This window comes from Mytilus californianus, unplaced genomic scaffold (assembly GCF_021869535.1).
Source record: "Mytilus californianus isolate M0D057914Y unplaced genomic scaffold, xbMytCali1.0.p SCAF_40, whole genome shotgun sequence".
NCBI classification, from domain to species: Eukaryota; Metazoa; Mollusca; class Bivalvia; order Mytilida; family Mytilidae; genus Mytilus; species Mytilus californianus.
Window position 1 is genome coordinate 2,080,347 of NW_026262691.1, and position 14,273 is coordinate 2,094,619.

The following is a 14,273-nucleotide window of genomic DNA, read 5'->3' on the forward strand; positions in this document are numbered from 1 at the left end:
TTTAGCATCTATTTAGGCTGCACACGAAATTTACAGAAAAAATTGCAAAAACGGCGAAAATGTGTCCACGGCGAATATGCGCCACCCACTCTATACAATCAGAGACATATTGTATTATATGTCTCTGATACAATGAAATAAAAGGTCAATAATATTATAAACTAAAATTTCGACCATGTTAGCTAGGACTATTATACTAGACCTAGATATAAGAAGATGTGGTATGAGTGCCAATGAGACAACTCTAGTTGTATAGTATAATAGTCCCAGATGTTACATATACTAAGTCTTTAAACTGACAAGGACAATTAATTGTTTTTTGTGCTTCGATCTTTCTTTGTTTTGAAAAATCCCTTTGGTTCCTGATACAGGGTTATAGTTTAATTTGTAGTGAATTTTTACAGCCAATAGTAACCACGTACCTCAATCATACAGGGTCGGATCCAGCCATTTTTAAAAAGGATAAAGGCGGGTTCCAACCCATATGTCCCCATTCAAAAGCATTGATCGTCACAAAACGGGGGGTCAACAGGGTTATAGTTTAATTTGTAGTGAATTTTTGCAGCCAATAGTAACCACGTACCTCAATCATACAGGGTCGGATCCAGCCATTTTTAAAAAGGATAAAGGGGGGTTCCAACCCATATGTCCCCATTCAAAAGCATTGATCGTCACAAAACGGGGGGTCAACAGGGTTATAGTTTAATTTGTAGTGAATTTTTGCAGCCAATAGTATCCACGTACCTCAATCATACAGGGTCGGATCCAGCCATTTTTAAAAAGGATAAAGGGGGGTTCCAACCCATGTCCCCATTCAAAAGCATTTCGTCAAAGTCCTAATAAAAGTAATATGGAAACAATTAACCAATCATTTTACAGGCAATATGTAAAACTTGTTCAGACTTGTTATAAATCATCACATGCAAACATGTCAATGACATTGTTAATAGATGCCAAAAATGTTAATGATATGTATTTATTTTTTGGATGAAGGCCAAGTTGAATATAGTCTAAAAAATGGGGGGGTTTAGTGTCTCCTTTTACCTGGGATTAGTATAATCAAGGATTTGTATAGTAAGACAAATCCTTGGTATAATAGATAATAGTCCCAGCTTTTACCCTTTGTGTCCATTATAAAAGTGCAATTTTCAAAATTGTGTCTTTATTGTTCCACAGTTATTTGAAACGTGAATTTTGTTAAAATATTGAGAAAAATGTGGAATGAGTACTCTTAACCTCCAAAAATGTTGGGATCTCCATTTATAGTAGTGGCTATTTCTATTTGAAACACATATCATAAATCAAGTTTCTTGATTACTTCCCTTTGAATACCAGTGGGAGAATTTTCAATGAATATGTTATTTTGTCAATAAAATATTACATTTAATAATTAAACAATTATAATAAATAATATTATGGGGAATTAACTGTAATAAAAATCTTGATCTTGAAAAAATAGATTATTAAAAATTATTTACTGCGGTTTCATTTACTCAAGGACGTATATATATATATATTGGTTATAATATTATTTAATGGAGGAATATACAAGAAACTGAACTGTTATAAGTACCAGTGACAACTCTACAACAGATTTATCCATCGGATCACCAACAGTGATGGTGATACATGGCTGTGTACATTCTGTATATACAGTTCTGCCAACTTTTAATAATGCAAATGCGTGAGATTTGATTTGGCCAAAATCATAAAGATCAAAGAGAAAAAACAATAGATCAAAGGAAAATGCCGCCAAATAAGCATGAAAATGCGTGAGACTTGGCAGCCCTGTATATATACAACTCGTCTAGACATATATAGTAGTTATACAATGTACGTCCATGATTTACTGCAGTTGTATACAAGAAAGTAGAGGGGAAAAAAATGACTGCTGTTTCAGCAGATAAGGAGACTGTTCTGGCCAAATTATACATCTTATTGACTGCCAAAATGATGTTAGTGCCCACCTTAGGTATCTAAAACTAAAAGTGTGTACAACTACAAAGTGTAAAGGAGATAGAGCCATTGATTTTATGGTTCATCTATAGCAGAGACATATATTATTATATGTCTCTGTCTATAGATACACCAACAAAAATGGCTGTTTACACCATGAAATTTTCCCTGAATGCAGACAAAACTGTGTAATTCTAATAGTTATAAATCCTGGCAGCACCTAGATATATACAAGTTGTATTCATTAAAGTGTTTTACAAAGAAAAATACTTTTGTGCATTTTGCTAAACATTTTCTTTCCTTGCCACAGGTGGTGTAAAAATAAACAATGTCATGTGAAATCTTTGAGATGGTCCCCCTCAGGTAATGATTGTATTGTATCATATTGATTGATATGGTCAATAGAGGGACAATAGAAATCTACTCACAACAAAGGTGATTTAAATAGAAGTGGGACATTTAAAGACGTATCGTATCCGTATCTGATACGTTGACGTATCTGAACGTATCTATGGGTTATTGTTTAAATGATCATTTACGTGTTTAAATAGTACATGTATATGTGTTTTTTCTATGTTAGATATCTTTCGGTCATTAATACACTCTTTTTATGACATGATAGTTTTTAATTTATGAATAATCGTATATATCTAAACAAAAGATATTTAAACCGTCATCATTTTCAGGCGTGAATTTTAATAATAATGCAAATGTAGTTAATGATCGAGTCAAAATCGTGGTAGAGATTTCGAGAATAGGGAAAAGCGGGGAAATATAAGGAAAGGGTGATGCAGATTTTTTCGGTCTCTTTCAGTTTAAATATTTGGGGGAAAAAAGTATTGCCTGCCAATTTACAAATTTATTATTATTGGTATAAGTAATAAATCCGACACAATCCTCATTTACAAGCAATAAAGTATGTGTATAAATATTGTTCACGTACGGTTTATAACCGCTTCTGTAGTCCTGTGTAGTACGAAATGTATAAGATGAAATAATAGCAAAACAGCGAAGATAACGAATAAAAGAGATCTGTCATTTCGTACATATACCAATAGGAAATTGATTCAAAGAAATATTATCTATGTTTTATTGTATTTTATAGTAAATAGTGATTTTGTAGCAAATAAAGCAAAGATTTTTGCAGAAAACCTACAGACTTCAATACAGAGATTTTCGTTATAAAATTATAAACGTAGATTACTTACTTGTTTGTCCATGATGTGCTAGCGTTTATTTTTAACAAAAAATCATAAACAACCTTTATATTCCAAAACTCATCGTGCTGAGTCACTAAAGTCGAGAGCACCCTACAGGAGGTGTACTTGGATTGGTCCATATTTTTATTTGTTTTAACCAATATCTTTATTGATAAACTTGTTTAAAGAAAACCATTGCTAGCACGACATGTAATAATCCTCTATATAACACGCACCGAATTGTCAAATATAAGAGCCTGAGGACAAGGTGAAAGGCTGTGGATTTCTATAAAATGTCCATATGTTTAGCATTGAAACAACAAAAGGGTACACAATCCTTAACTTTATTTATTTTGTAATTGAACTTCACGCCTGGGTAGTTCTAATGATTCAAATATCGAGTGCTAAATTAAATACAAGTATACAGATTGACACGAAAATCACGTGATTGTTAAATGTGTGTAAATGTTAGCTTCTGGTGTCGTCCATGTAAAGTTTTTATAATTGTATTATAGGTACTGTAAATACATATCGTAGATACATCACTTTAAGGGCAATAAATGTGATTAAGACAGAATTTTGACATACAAGAAGCAAGTATGTAAACATACTACATGCAGATACGTCAACGTATCAGATACGGATACGATACGTCTTTAAATGTCCCACTTCTAATAGTGTAAATGAGTGGACTGTATCAGAGAAAACTGGGGTGTTTGTTTATTTCACCATCTTCTGTCCTGGCAAGGAAAGAAAATGTTCATAAAAAATTATCCATAAAGTGTTTTAACTTTTTAGAACATAAATTGGATGTAACATTTATCTAGGTGCTGCCAGGCATTAAAACTTTTAAAATTACACAGTTTTGTCTGTACTCGGGAGAAAAATTCATGGTTTAAACACAGCCATTTTTGTTGAAGTGTATAGATGAACCTTAGACATCGAAGGAAATATTTTTCTGTATCAATCCTTGATACCTATTGTTCGGATTTTAAACTAATAAAATTCTTATTCTTATTCTTGATAGATATAAGAAGATGTGGTATGAGTGCCAATGAGGCAACTCTCCATCCAAGTCAAAATTTTTAAAAGTAAACCATTATAGGTTATGATCAAAGTACGGTCTTCAACACGGAGCCTTGGCTCATTCGGTCAGACAGTTGTAGGTTTTGTCTGAGCTGACCACTGCTGACCGAACAAATTTTTGTCTGTCCGGAAAAAAAATCAATTAATTAAGCTTATTGTATAATTTGTTTATGTTTTAAAGGTACTGTGTTGTTTTATGATGATATTCATGGTAAAAATTGCCTTTCAGTCACGTTTACGTTTCTAGGGCTATACCGAGGATAGTGGAATATTACAAGTTCACCCCGGTACCTCTCATATGTTATCATCAGAAAACAACACAGTACCTTTAAAACATAAACTATACAATAAGCTTGATATTTTTTCGGACAGACAAAAATCTGTTCGGTCAGACAAAACCTACAACTGTCTGACCGAATGTCAAGACACAAACCAAAAGAGTTTGGCACAGACTGTCATACTGTGAATTTTGAAAACTTAACAAAATACTGAGAACATCATAGAGTATTGTGGCGTACGTAAAGTTGTTCGAAATTTGAATCTGGCAGCAAGAGGGTTAAGGAATGGGCACAACTTGAATTAACTTACCACTTCCAACAGGTATCAAGGATTGATGCAGAAATATATTTCCTTTCGATGTCTTAAAATCAATGGCTCTATCTCCTTTACACTTTGTTGTGTAGACTGGATAGGCACACTTTACACATAGCCCCTTGAACATACTTCTGACAGAGACATGACCACAGTGAATCTTGTAGAATTACAACACCATTTCAAGCAAGTCTGTTCAGACTCAGGGGCGTAGCTTAGCCAACATGATGTGTACTCAATGCTGGAGAAGGAAGTCATACGGCAGAGGGTTTGGGGTCTGCTTAAGGCCCCCAGAAGCTTAAGGGTAAATGGTGCAAAATCCTGCATTCTCGCAATTTCCTGGGAATAATGACTTTACGGAAATCTTATTTTCATGAGTAACAAGTCAACTTTTGAAAATAAATTTGAAAAAAAATATTAATTTAGAGAAAAACAAACAAGTACTGTTGGCTTAGAAATTTCAATGAGCTTTTATACGACCGCAAAAAAATTTTGCGATCGTATATTGGTATGACGTTGGCGTCGTCGTCGTCGTCTGAAGACACATTGGTTTTCGCACTCTAACTTTAGTTTAAGTGAATGGATCTCTATGAAATTTTACCATAAGGTTCAATACCACAAAAGGAAGGTTGGGATTGATTTTGGGGGTTATGGTACCAAGAGTTAAGGAATTAGGGGCCAAAAATAAGCATTTTTGTAACTTCCAGACATAACTTGTGTGTTAGTGTATAGATCTCTCTGACATTGTACCACAAGGTTCCATATCACAAAGGCAATGCTGGAATTGATTTTGGGGGTAATTGCCTCCAAATTTTAGGAATTAGGGGCAAAAAACAAGCATTTTTCTAGTTTCATGACAATAACTTGTGTGTAAGTGTATGGATCTTTATGAAATTGTACTACAAGGTTCCATATCACAAAGGGAAAGCTGGAATTGAGTTTGGGGGTAATCACCTAAAACATTTAGGAATAAGGGGCCAAAAATAAGCATTTTTTGTAACTTCCAGACATAACTTGTGTGTTAGTGTATAGATCTCTCTGACATTGTACCACAAGGTTCCATATCACAAAGGTAATGCTGGGATTGATTTTGGGGGTAATTGCCTCCAAATTTTAGGAATTGGGCGGCAAAAAACAAGCATTTTTCTAGTTTCATGACAATAACTTGTGTGTAAGTGTATGGATCTTTCTGAAATTGTACTACAAGGTTCCATATCACAAAGGGAAAACTGGAATTGAGTTTGGGGGTAATTAACCAAAACGTTTAGGAATAAGGGGCCAAAAACATGAAAAAGGGGCCAAAAATAAGCATTTTTCTAGTTTCCAGACAGTAACTTGTGTTCAAGTGTATGGATCTCTCTGAAATTTACTGCAAGGTACCATACCACAAAGGGAAGGCTGGGATTGAGTTTGGGGGTGATGAATCATAAGGGGGTTCAAAAAATTTGATGGGGGAATTTTTTTCCCCTTTTTTTTTCTTTAAAATTTTCCATTTTAAATTGGTTATTTCTGATTTATATATAAAATCAAATAATAGTGATATGGTTTGAATAGGTAAATTAAAAAAAAAGTTCTAAGACCACATTCATTCTGTGTCAGAATCCTATGCTGTGTCAAATATTTAATCACAATCCAAATTCAGTGCTGTATCAAGCTTGAATGTTGTGTCCATACTTGCCCCAACTGTACAGGGTTCGACCTCTGCGGTCGTATCAAGCTGTGCCCAGCAGAGCATTTTATTAGTCTCTGTTCTCTACTTAAGTTAGCCTCAACCAAATGTTATGAGACTTACACACAATGCTTATTACCACAAAACTCAGATCAAGTTCAAATTTGGGAGCGTCACTTTTACCGTTCTTCAGTTATGTCCCTTCATAACTATATGATATGTAAGTGGGGGCATCATCTGTGTCCACACTTGGACATTATCCACATTTTTAAAAATTTTTAACTTGAAGAAACTTTGTCATATGATGTTTGCCTTGTTCAACCATGTGAGACAATGTAAATAAATGGGAATGGGTAAACCCGAAGATTTGCATGTTCATGGAAGATGGGTGTATACGATATTGTCCGAAACAACTGGGTTTTAAGTGGAACTGGGATTTGTTGACCAGTAAAATTTTTATGAAATTCCTGGTTTTAAACAAAATTTTGACTAGCCCAGTCGTACTAACCGAGAGGGTGAAAATACCTGACATACGGATCGGAACTGACATAAGATTTTGGGGACCTGCTTCGTTTTCATCGGTCAGGACCGTTGGACCGATGGCGTTTGGCACAGACTGGTATGACGTCTTTAGAATTACAAGTCTTGCGTTTTGACGTTGTTTAAAAAGTATACGAATCAAGAAAATGGCTACATTATATATTCAAATTTTATTTTATATCATTTATGAGGAAGTTTATTTCAGAGACGGCTTTGTAATCATTAAAATTGAAGCAGTGATTTTGTCAATGAACAGGACATATGTGTCCGCTTGGCAGGCTACTGGTGATGGACACATATGTCTGTTTGGCAGGCTTCCGGTACTGGACACATATATCCATGTGGCAGCAAGAGGGTTAACAGTGGTGGTAAAGGGTTATTTACATGCAATATGTTCAGCCTCTTCTTTTAACCGTACAATGCATACCAAAAACTCCATGCTCTTTCATACAAAAAACAACAACTTGTTAAAATAGTTTCAGTGATTCAGCAAGGCATCTGAGTTTAAGAATATTGACTGATTATTTGTCCTGAAGATATTTACAAAATTTAGTTCTATACAAAAGTACGTCATTTAAGAATGTCCCGAAGATCTGATGGTCTAGCTGAATCACTGTATTTTGTCCCTGTGCTTCACTTGAACATACATTGTACATGTACAATGATTCATGTTTGTACATGTATCAGTTCATTTTACAAAAAATGTACATGCAACACGTATCATGCTCAAACAGTTCAACAATCCAATTACAGTAAGACCAATTAAATTTGTAAATTAATACAGCCTTCAACGTGGAGCCTTGATTTTCACACCGCAAAGTAAACCATAAATTAAAATGGCCCCAAAATGACTAGTGTAAAACAATTCAGACGGGACCAACCAATAGCCAGATTAATATAAAAATCAATAAACGAAAAACTAATATGGCGCACAGCAACAAGCTACATTGTACAACCACTAAAATTACAGGCTCCTTACTTAGGACAAGTACATTTGTACATATAGTACATATGCAGTGATGTTAAATGTAATCCAAACCCTCCCTCTAACCTGGGACAGTGGAGTAACAGCACAACAAAAAAAAACAAACATAAAATTATTTATAGATCTATACATAATGGAAAATCTTAAATCTTGAGCTACTCTACTAGTACATACATGACATATATACATTTGTAGCAAGGTCTAATGTACATTATATACAGTCAGGGGTACTACTTGTACTAGTAATCTTTATTTACTTGAAGAAGTAAATAATAATATACTTATATAAGTAAATTATAATGTTTGAATAATCTCCCCTTAATTTTCTCAGAAATTAACTTGTATAAGTAATTTTTTTTTACAATATTGAAAAATTCTCAAGTTTCGAGATGTAAAAACATGCTTTTAACAATTTTACTCAGGTTAGCTCATAATTTTTTATTAGAGTTCAATGTTTCATCTCATTAATTCAACAAAGAAACTAATTGCGCAAAGATCTTAAGTATTTGCATTGCGCAAAGATCTTAACTATTTGCGCAAGGCCTTCAAAAATTGCCCCTTGGGGGCTTGTAAATGAGCAGTGTTCTGAAGATAACAGACAAATGAGATTTTCATTGTCCATGAAATTACACTTAAATGATTAGTAAAGACATCTGCAAAGGACATGTACAGACAATTAAAAATTTGATTAGAGCAAAGAAGTCCTAAGAAATTCAAATGTTATATATACATGTACACTCATACATAATAGAATGTTTAATCATGTTAAAACATGTACCTATATGCAAGTAAAATATGTAAATTATTCATTCATCAGAAAAAAATATCAGGGAGGACTAGTTTTATCAAAGAAAAAATGCACAAGGTGCAGATTAATGAATTCTTTTTGTCTGTTATTATTCTATATTCAAATTACCTGGTACATGTAATTTATGTGCATATAAATATTGACACTGACTTGTAATTTCTTATCTTTATCAGACCTGATTTTCTCTCCCTTTAAAGCACAGATCCACTTTGTAGAATCCTGATTTTTATTTTACTGTATTTTTACTTCCGATTTTGACAATTTTCGCTTTTGTTTGTTGACCTCGTAAAATTTGGTTATTATTCTAAACCTTTTGCAGGAATATGTACATGATGTAAGCCATGTAGAACTCCCCACCCTTCTGTGATTTCTACAAGGAGTCAAATGTACAGAACAGCTACTTGTGGTGATGATACAGAATCAACATGATCAATAGAACTTGCAAATTAAGGTATGATTTTTGTCTCGCCTGTGACGAAAGTCACAGTATTTCGTCGCAGTATGCGAGACATAGGTAGTACTATCTGGCGGCGGCTTAAACTATTTGTATAAAGCTTTATATTTCAGAAGGTAGAAGACCTGGGTGCTTCATATCTTGTATGCAGATGTTACAAAGTTTCCTTCAATCATATGTCCATTGTCCTTGACCTCATTTTCATGGTTTAGCAATTGCTTGAAAAACAATTTGAGTTTTTTTGTCATGTAAATTTCTCACTTATTATGAGTAATAGGATAAGTATATTTGGTATATAGGTTCCTTGCAATGTCTACATGTCCATCAGACAGAGTTCACCTGACCTCAACCTCATTTAATGGATCAGTGATCCAGGTTGAAGTTACGTGATTAGGTCCGTTTCTCAAATACTATAAGCAGTAGGTCAACTATATGTTGTGTATGGAATGATTGTAATGGGTACATGTCAGTCTGGCAGGTTTCATCCGACCTTGATCTCATTTTCATGGTTCATTGGTCAATGTATAGTTTTTTATACGACCGCAAAAATTTTGCGGTCGTATATTGGTATGACGTTGGCGTCGTCGTCGTCGTCGTCCGAAGACACATTAGTTTTCGCACTATAACTTTAGTTTAAGTGAATGGATCTCTATGAAATTTTACCATAAGGTTCAATACCACAAAAGGAAGGTTGGGATTGATTTTGGGGGTTATGGTACCAACAGTTAAGGAATTAGGGGCCAAAAATAAGCATTTTTGTAACTTCCAGACAATAACTTGTGTGTAAGTGTATGGATCTCTCTGACATTGTACCACAAGGTTCCATATCACAAAGGGAAGGCTGGAATTGATTTTAGGGGTAATTGCCTCAAAATTTTAGGAATTAGGGGCCAAAAAAGGGGCAAAAAACAAGCATTTTTCTAGTTTCATGACAAATAACTTGTGTGTAAGTGTTTGGATATTTCTGAAATTGTACTACAAGGTTCCATATCACAAAGGGAAAGCTGGAATTGAGTTTGGGGGTAATTGCCCGAAACGTTTAGGAATTGGGGGCCAAAAAGGGGCCAAAAATAAGCATTTTTCTAGTTTCCAGACAATAACTTGTGTTCTAGTGTATGGATCTCTCTGAAATTGTACTGCAAGGTTCCATACCACAAAGGGAAGGCTGGGATTGATGATGGGGGTAATTGCCTCAATATTTTAGGAATTAGGGGCCAAAAAGGGGCAAAAAACAAGCATTTTTCTAGTTTCAGGTCAATAACTTGTGTGTAAGTGTATGGATCTTTCTGAAATTGTACTACAAGGTTCCATATCACAAAGGAAAAGCTAGGTTTGAGTTTGGGGGTAATTGCCATAAACGTTTAGGAATTTGGGGCCAAAAAGGGGCCAAAAAACACATTTTTCTAGTTTCCAGACAATAACGTGTTCAAGTGTATGGATCTCTCTGAAATTGTACTGCAAGGTACCATACAACAAGGGAAGGCTGGGATTGAGTTTGGGGGTGATGAATCAGAAGGGGGTTCAAAAAATTTTTTGGGGGGGATTTTTTTTGATTTTTGGGCCCCGTTATCAACTTTGTCCACATTGAGGTCAAAAGGGTCCAAAATTAAACTTTTGTTTGATTTCATCAAAAATTGAATTCTTGGGGTTCTTTGATATGCTGAATCTAACCATGTATTTAGATTTTGGATATTGGACCATAATAGGTGATTGTCCAATTTAAAATTTTTAAGTTCTTAGACCTCATTCATTCTGTGTCAGAAACCTATGCTGTGTCAAATATTTAATCACAATCCAAATTCAGAGCTGTATCAAGCTTGAATGGTGTGTCCATACTTGCCCCAACTGTTCAGGGTTCGACCTCTGCGGTCGTATCAAGCTGCGCCCTGCGGAGCATTTTATTTGTTTTTTGTCTGTTTTTCCAGTACTAGAAGCAATAGGTCTACTATATTTGGTGTATGGAAAGATTGTAAGGTGAACATGTCTGTCTGGCAGGTGTCATCTGACCTTGACCTCATGTTCATGGTTCATTGGTCAATGTTGAGTTTTTGTTTGTTTTTCAAGTACTATAAGCAATTATAGGTCAACTATATTTGGTGTATGGAATGATTGTAAGGTGTACATATCTGTCTGGAAGGTATCATCTGAATTTGACCTTATTTTTATTGGTTATTGGTCAATGTTAAGTTTTTATACGACCGCAAAAAAATTTTTGTGGTCGTATATTGGTATGACGTTATCGTCGTCGTCGTCGTCGTCGTTTGAAGACACATTGGTTTTCGCACTCTAACTTTAGTTTGAGTGAATGGATCTCTATGAAATTTTACCACAAGGTTCAATACCACAAAAGGAAGGTTGGGATTGATTTTGGGGGTTATGGTACCAACAGTTAAGGAATTAGGGGCCAAAAAGGGGCCAAAAATAAGTATTTTTATAACTTCCAGACATAACTTGTGTGTTAGTGTATGGATCTCTCTGACATTGTACCACAAGGTTCCATATCACAAAGGGAATGCTGGGATTGATTTTGGGGGTAACTGCATCAAAATTTTAGGAATTAGGGGCCAAAAAAGGGGCAAAAAACAAGCATTTTTCTAGTTTCATGACAATAACTTGTGTGTAAGTGTATGGATCTTTCTGAAATTGTACTACAAGGTTCCATATCTCAAAGGGAAAGCTGGAATTGAGTTTGGGGGTAATTGCCCAAAACATTTAGGAAAAGGGGCCCAAAAAGGGGCCAAAAATAAGCATTTTTCGAGTTTCCAGACAATAACTTGTGTTCGATTGTATGGATCTCTCTGAAATTGTACTGCAAGGTACCATACCACAAAGGGAAGGCTGGGATTGATTTTGGGGGTAATTGCCCCAAAAGTGTAGGAATTAGGGGCCAAAAAGGGAAAAAAAACAAGCATTTTTCTAGTTTCAGGACAATAACTTGTGTGTTAGTGTATGGATCTTTCTGAAATTGTACAACAAGATTCCATATCACAAAGGGAAAGCTGGGTTTGAGTTTGGGGGTAATCGCCCTAAACGTTTAGGAATTTGGGGCCAAATAGGGGCAAAAAAAACAAGCATTTTTCTAGTTTCCAGACAATAACTTATGTTTTAGTGTATGGATCTTTATGAAATTGTACAACAAGATTCCATATCACAAAGGGAAAGCTGGGTTTGAGTTTGGGGGTAATTGCCCTAAACGTTTAGGAATTTGGGGCAAAAAAGGGGCAAAAAAACAAGCATTTTTCTGGTTTCCAGACAATAACTTGTGTTCAAGTGTACGGATCTCTCTGAAATTGTACTGCAAGGCTACCAACATTGTAACACAAAGGGAAGGCTGTGATTTAGTTTGGGGGTGATGAATCATAAGGGGGTTCAAAAAATTTAAGGGGGGATTTTTTTCCCTTTTTTTTTCTTTAAAATTTTCCATTTTAAATTGGTTATTTCTGATTTATATATAAAAGCAAATAATAATGATATGGTTTAAATAGGTAAATTATTTTTTTTAAGTTCTTAGACCACATTCATTCTGTGTCAGAAACCTATGCTGTCGTAATTGTTTGTTGTATCATCTGACCTTGACCTCATATCCTTGGTTCATTGGTTAACATTAAGTTTTTGTGTTTTGGTCTGTTTTTTGATTACCATAAGCAATGGGTCAACTTTATTTGGTGTATTGAATAATTGTAAAGTGTACATGTCTGTGTGACAGTTTTTATCTGACCTTGACCTCATTGTCATGGATCTTTAAGAATGTTAAGTTTATGTGATACTTGAAGAAGGAATTGTCTTAACAATTTATCACAAATCGAGAAGGAATTGTCATACCTGTTTCAATGTCCTGTAAAAATATGTAGTTCTTGAAAACAAAGAATATACATCTGATGCCAAATACCAAAGCACACTTAAGACCACAAGGAACTCATTAGGGGATGTGCACAATTGTGATTTGACTGTTTGACGGTTTTTTCGTTTGTGATTCTTGATCATAATATTGAAAGTCAAACATCACAATTGTTTTAGATTGTATATGTTACTACCAATTTCGGGATACATGCAGAAAATTCTTTTTAGAATGATTTTCAACTTGGTGTTGATTTCTCGTCTGTAACTTGGAATTTCGATCAGTACCTAAAACATATAAATAAATTGGTATCACTTAATAGTAACATATGTGATGATGGAACTATTTTTATGTGAACATACACTACGGTCTGGTGCTGTCAACAATCATGTATGAACATATGAAGCTTATGATTATCCAGTGTTCTCCCCAGAAATTTTGGATAGCATCACATTTGGCGTAAAAAAAATAAACTGTATTTTTTTCAATGTCATTTGACACGTCGCGGCGATGCTCTATTTCCTTTATATTATATATGTTTATATTGTTCAATTCATAACTGAGAATACAATTAAACTATAACCATGATAACAGTTGTTTCAGTTTATGTTTTCTATATTCATTTATAGTTACAGAATTATTTTTTTCCTCTTGGGCCAAATAAAAATATATGTGTGGGGTCCACGGGACGTATTATGTTATACAAATGTCCGGCGTCCATCCGTCTGTCTGTCTGTCCGTCCGTCTGTCTGTCCGTCTGTCTGTCCGGCGTCAACATGTCGCACCGTTACTTGAGAATGACTTATCCAAATTTCATGAAACTTAACATAGTTGTTTCTTATGATGGTCAAAAGATCTGTATACTTTTTGGTGAAAATAAGATTAAAACTTTTTGAGTTACGGGACTTAGTAACTAAAACGGGTGTGTGTTTTTTTTCACATGTCGCGCCGTATCTCAAAAACAATTTATGATTATTGCTTAAAACTTTACACACTTCTTAGTTATATTAATCTTGAGATCTGTATACTTTTTGGTGATGATTCAAAATTTTATTTTAGAGATATTGAGTATTTTGTTAAAAAAGGGGGAGGGGTTTTTCACATGTCGCGCCGTATCTCAAAAACAGTTTATGATTATTGCTTAAAA

General features: G+C 34.6%; 1 long non-coding RNA gene across 2 annotated transcripts; it reads left to right on the forward strand.

The window, feature by feature from the left end:
• The first annotated feature begins 5,306 nt into the window (after window positions 1–5,306).
• LOC127699781 (uncharacterized) lies at window positions 5,307–12,341 on the forward strand. Of its 2 annotated transcripts, XR_007981206.1 has the most exons (3): window positions 5,307–5,738; window positions 10,593–10,750; window positions 12,105–12,341. It is a non-coding gene; the product is annotated as an uncharacterized LOC127699781 (long non-coding RNA). The 2 variants fall into 2 exon arrangements; XR_007981205.1 differs by lacking the exon at window positions 5,307–5,738 and having other exon boundaries at window positions 9,824–10,750.
• Window positions 12,342–14,273: the final 1,932 nt, after the last annotated feature.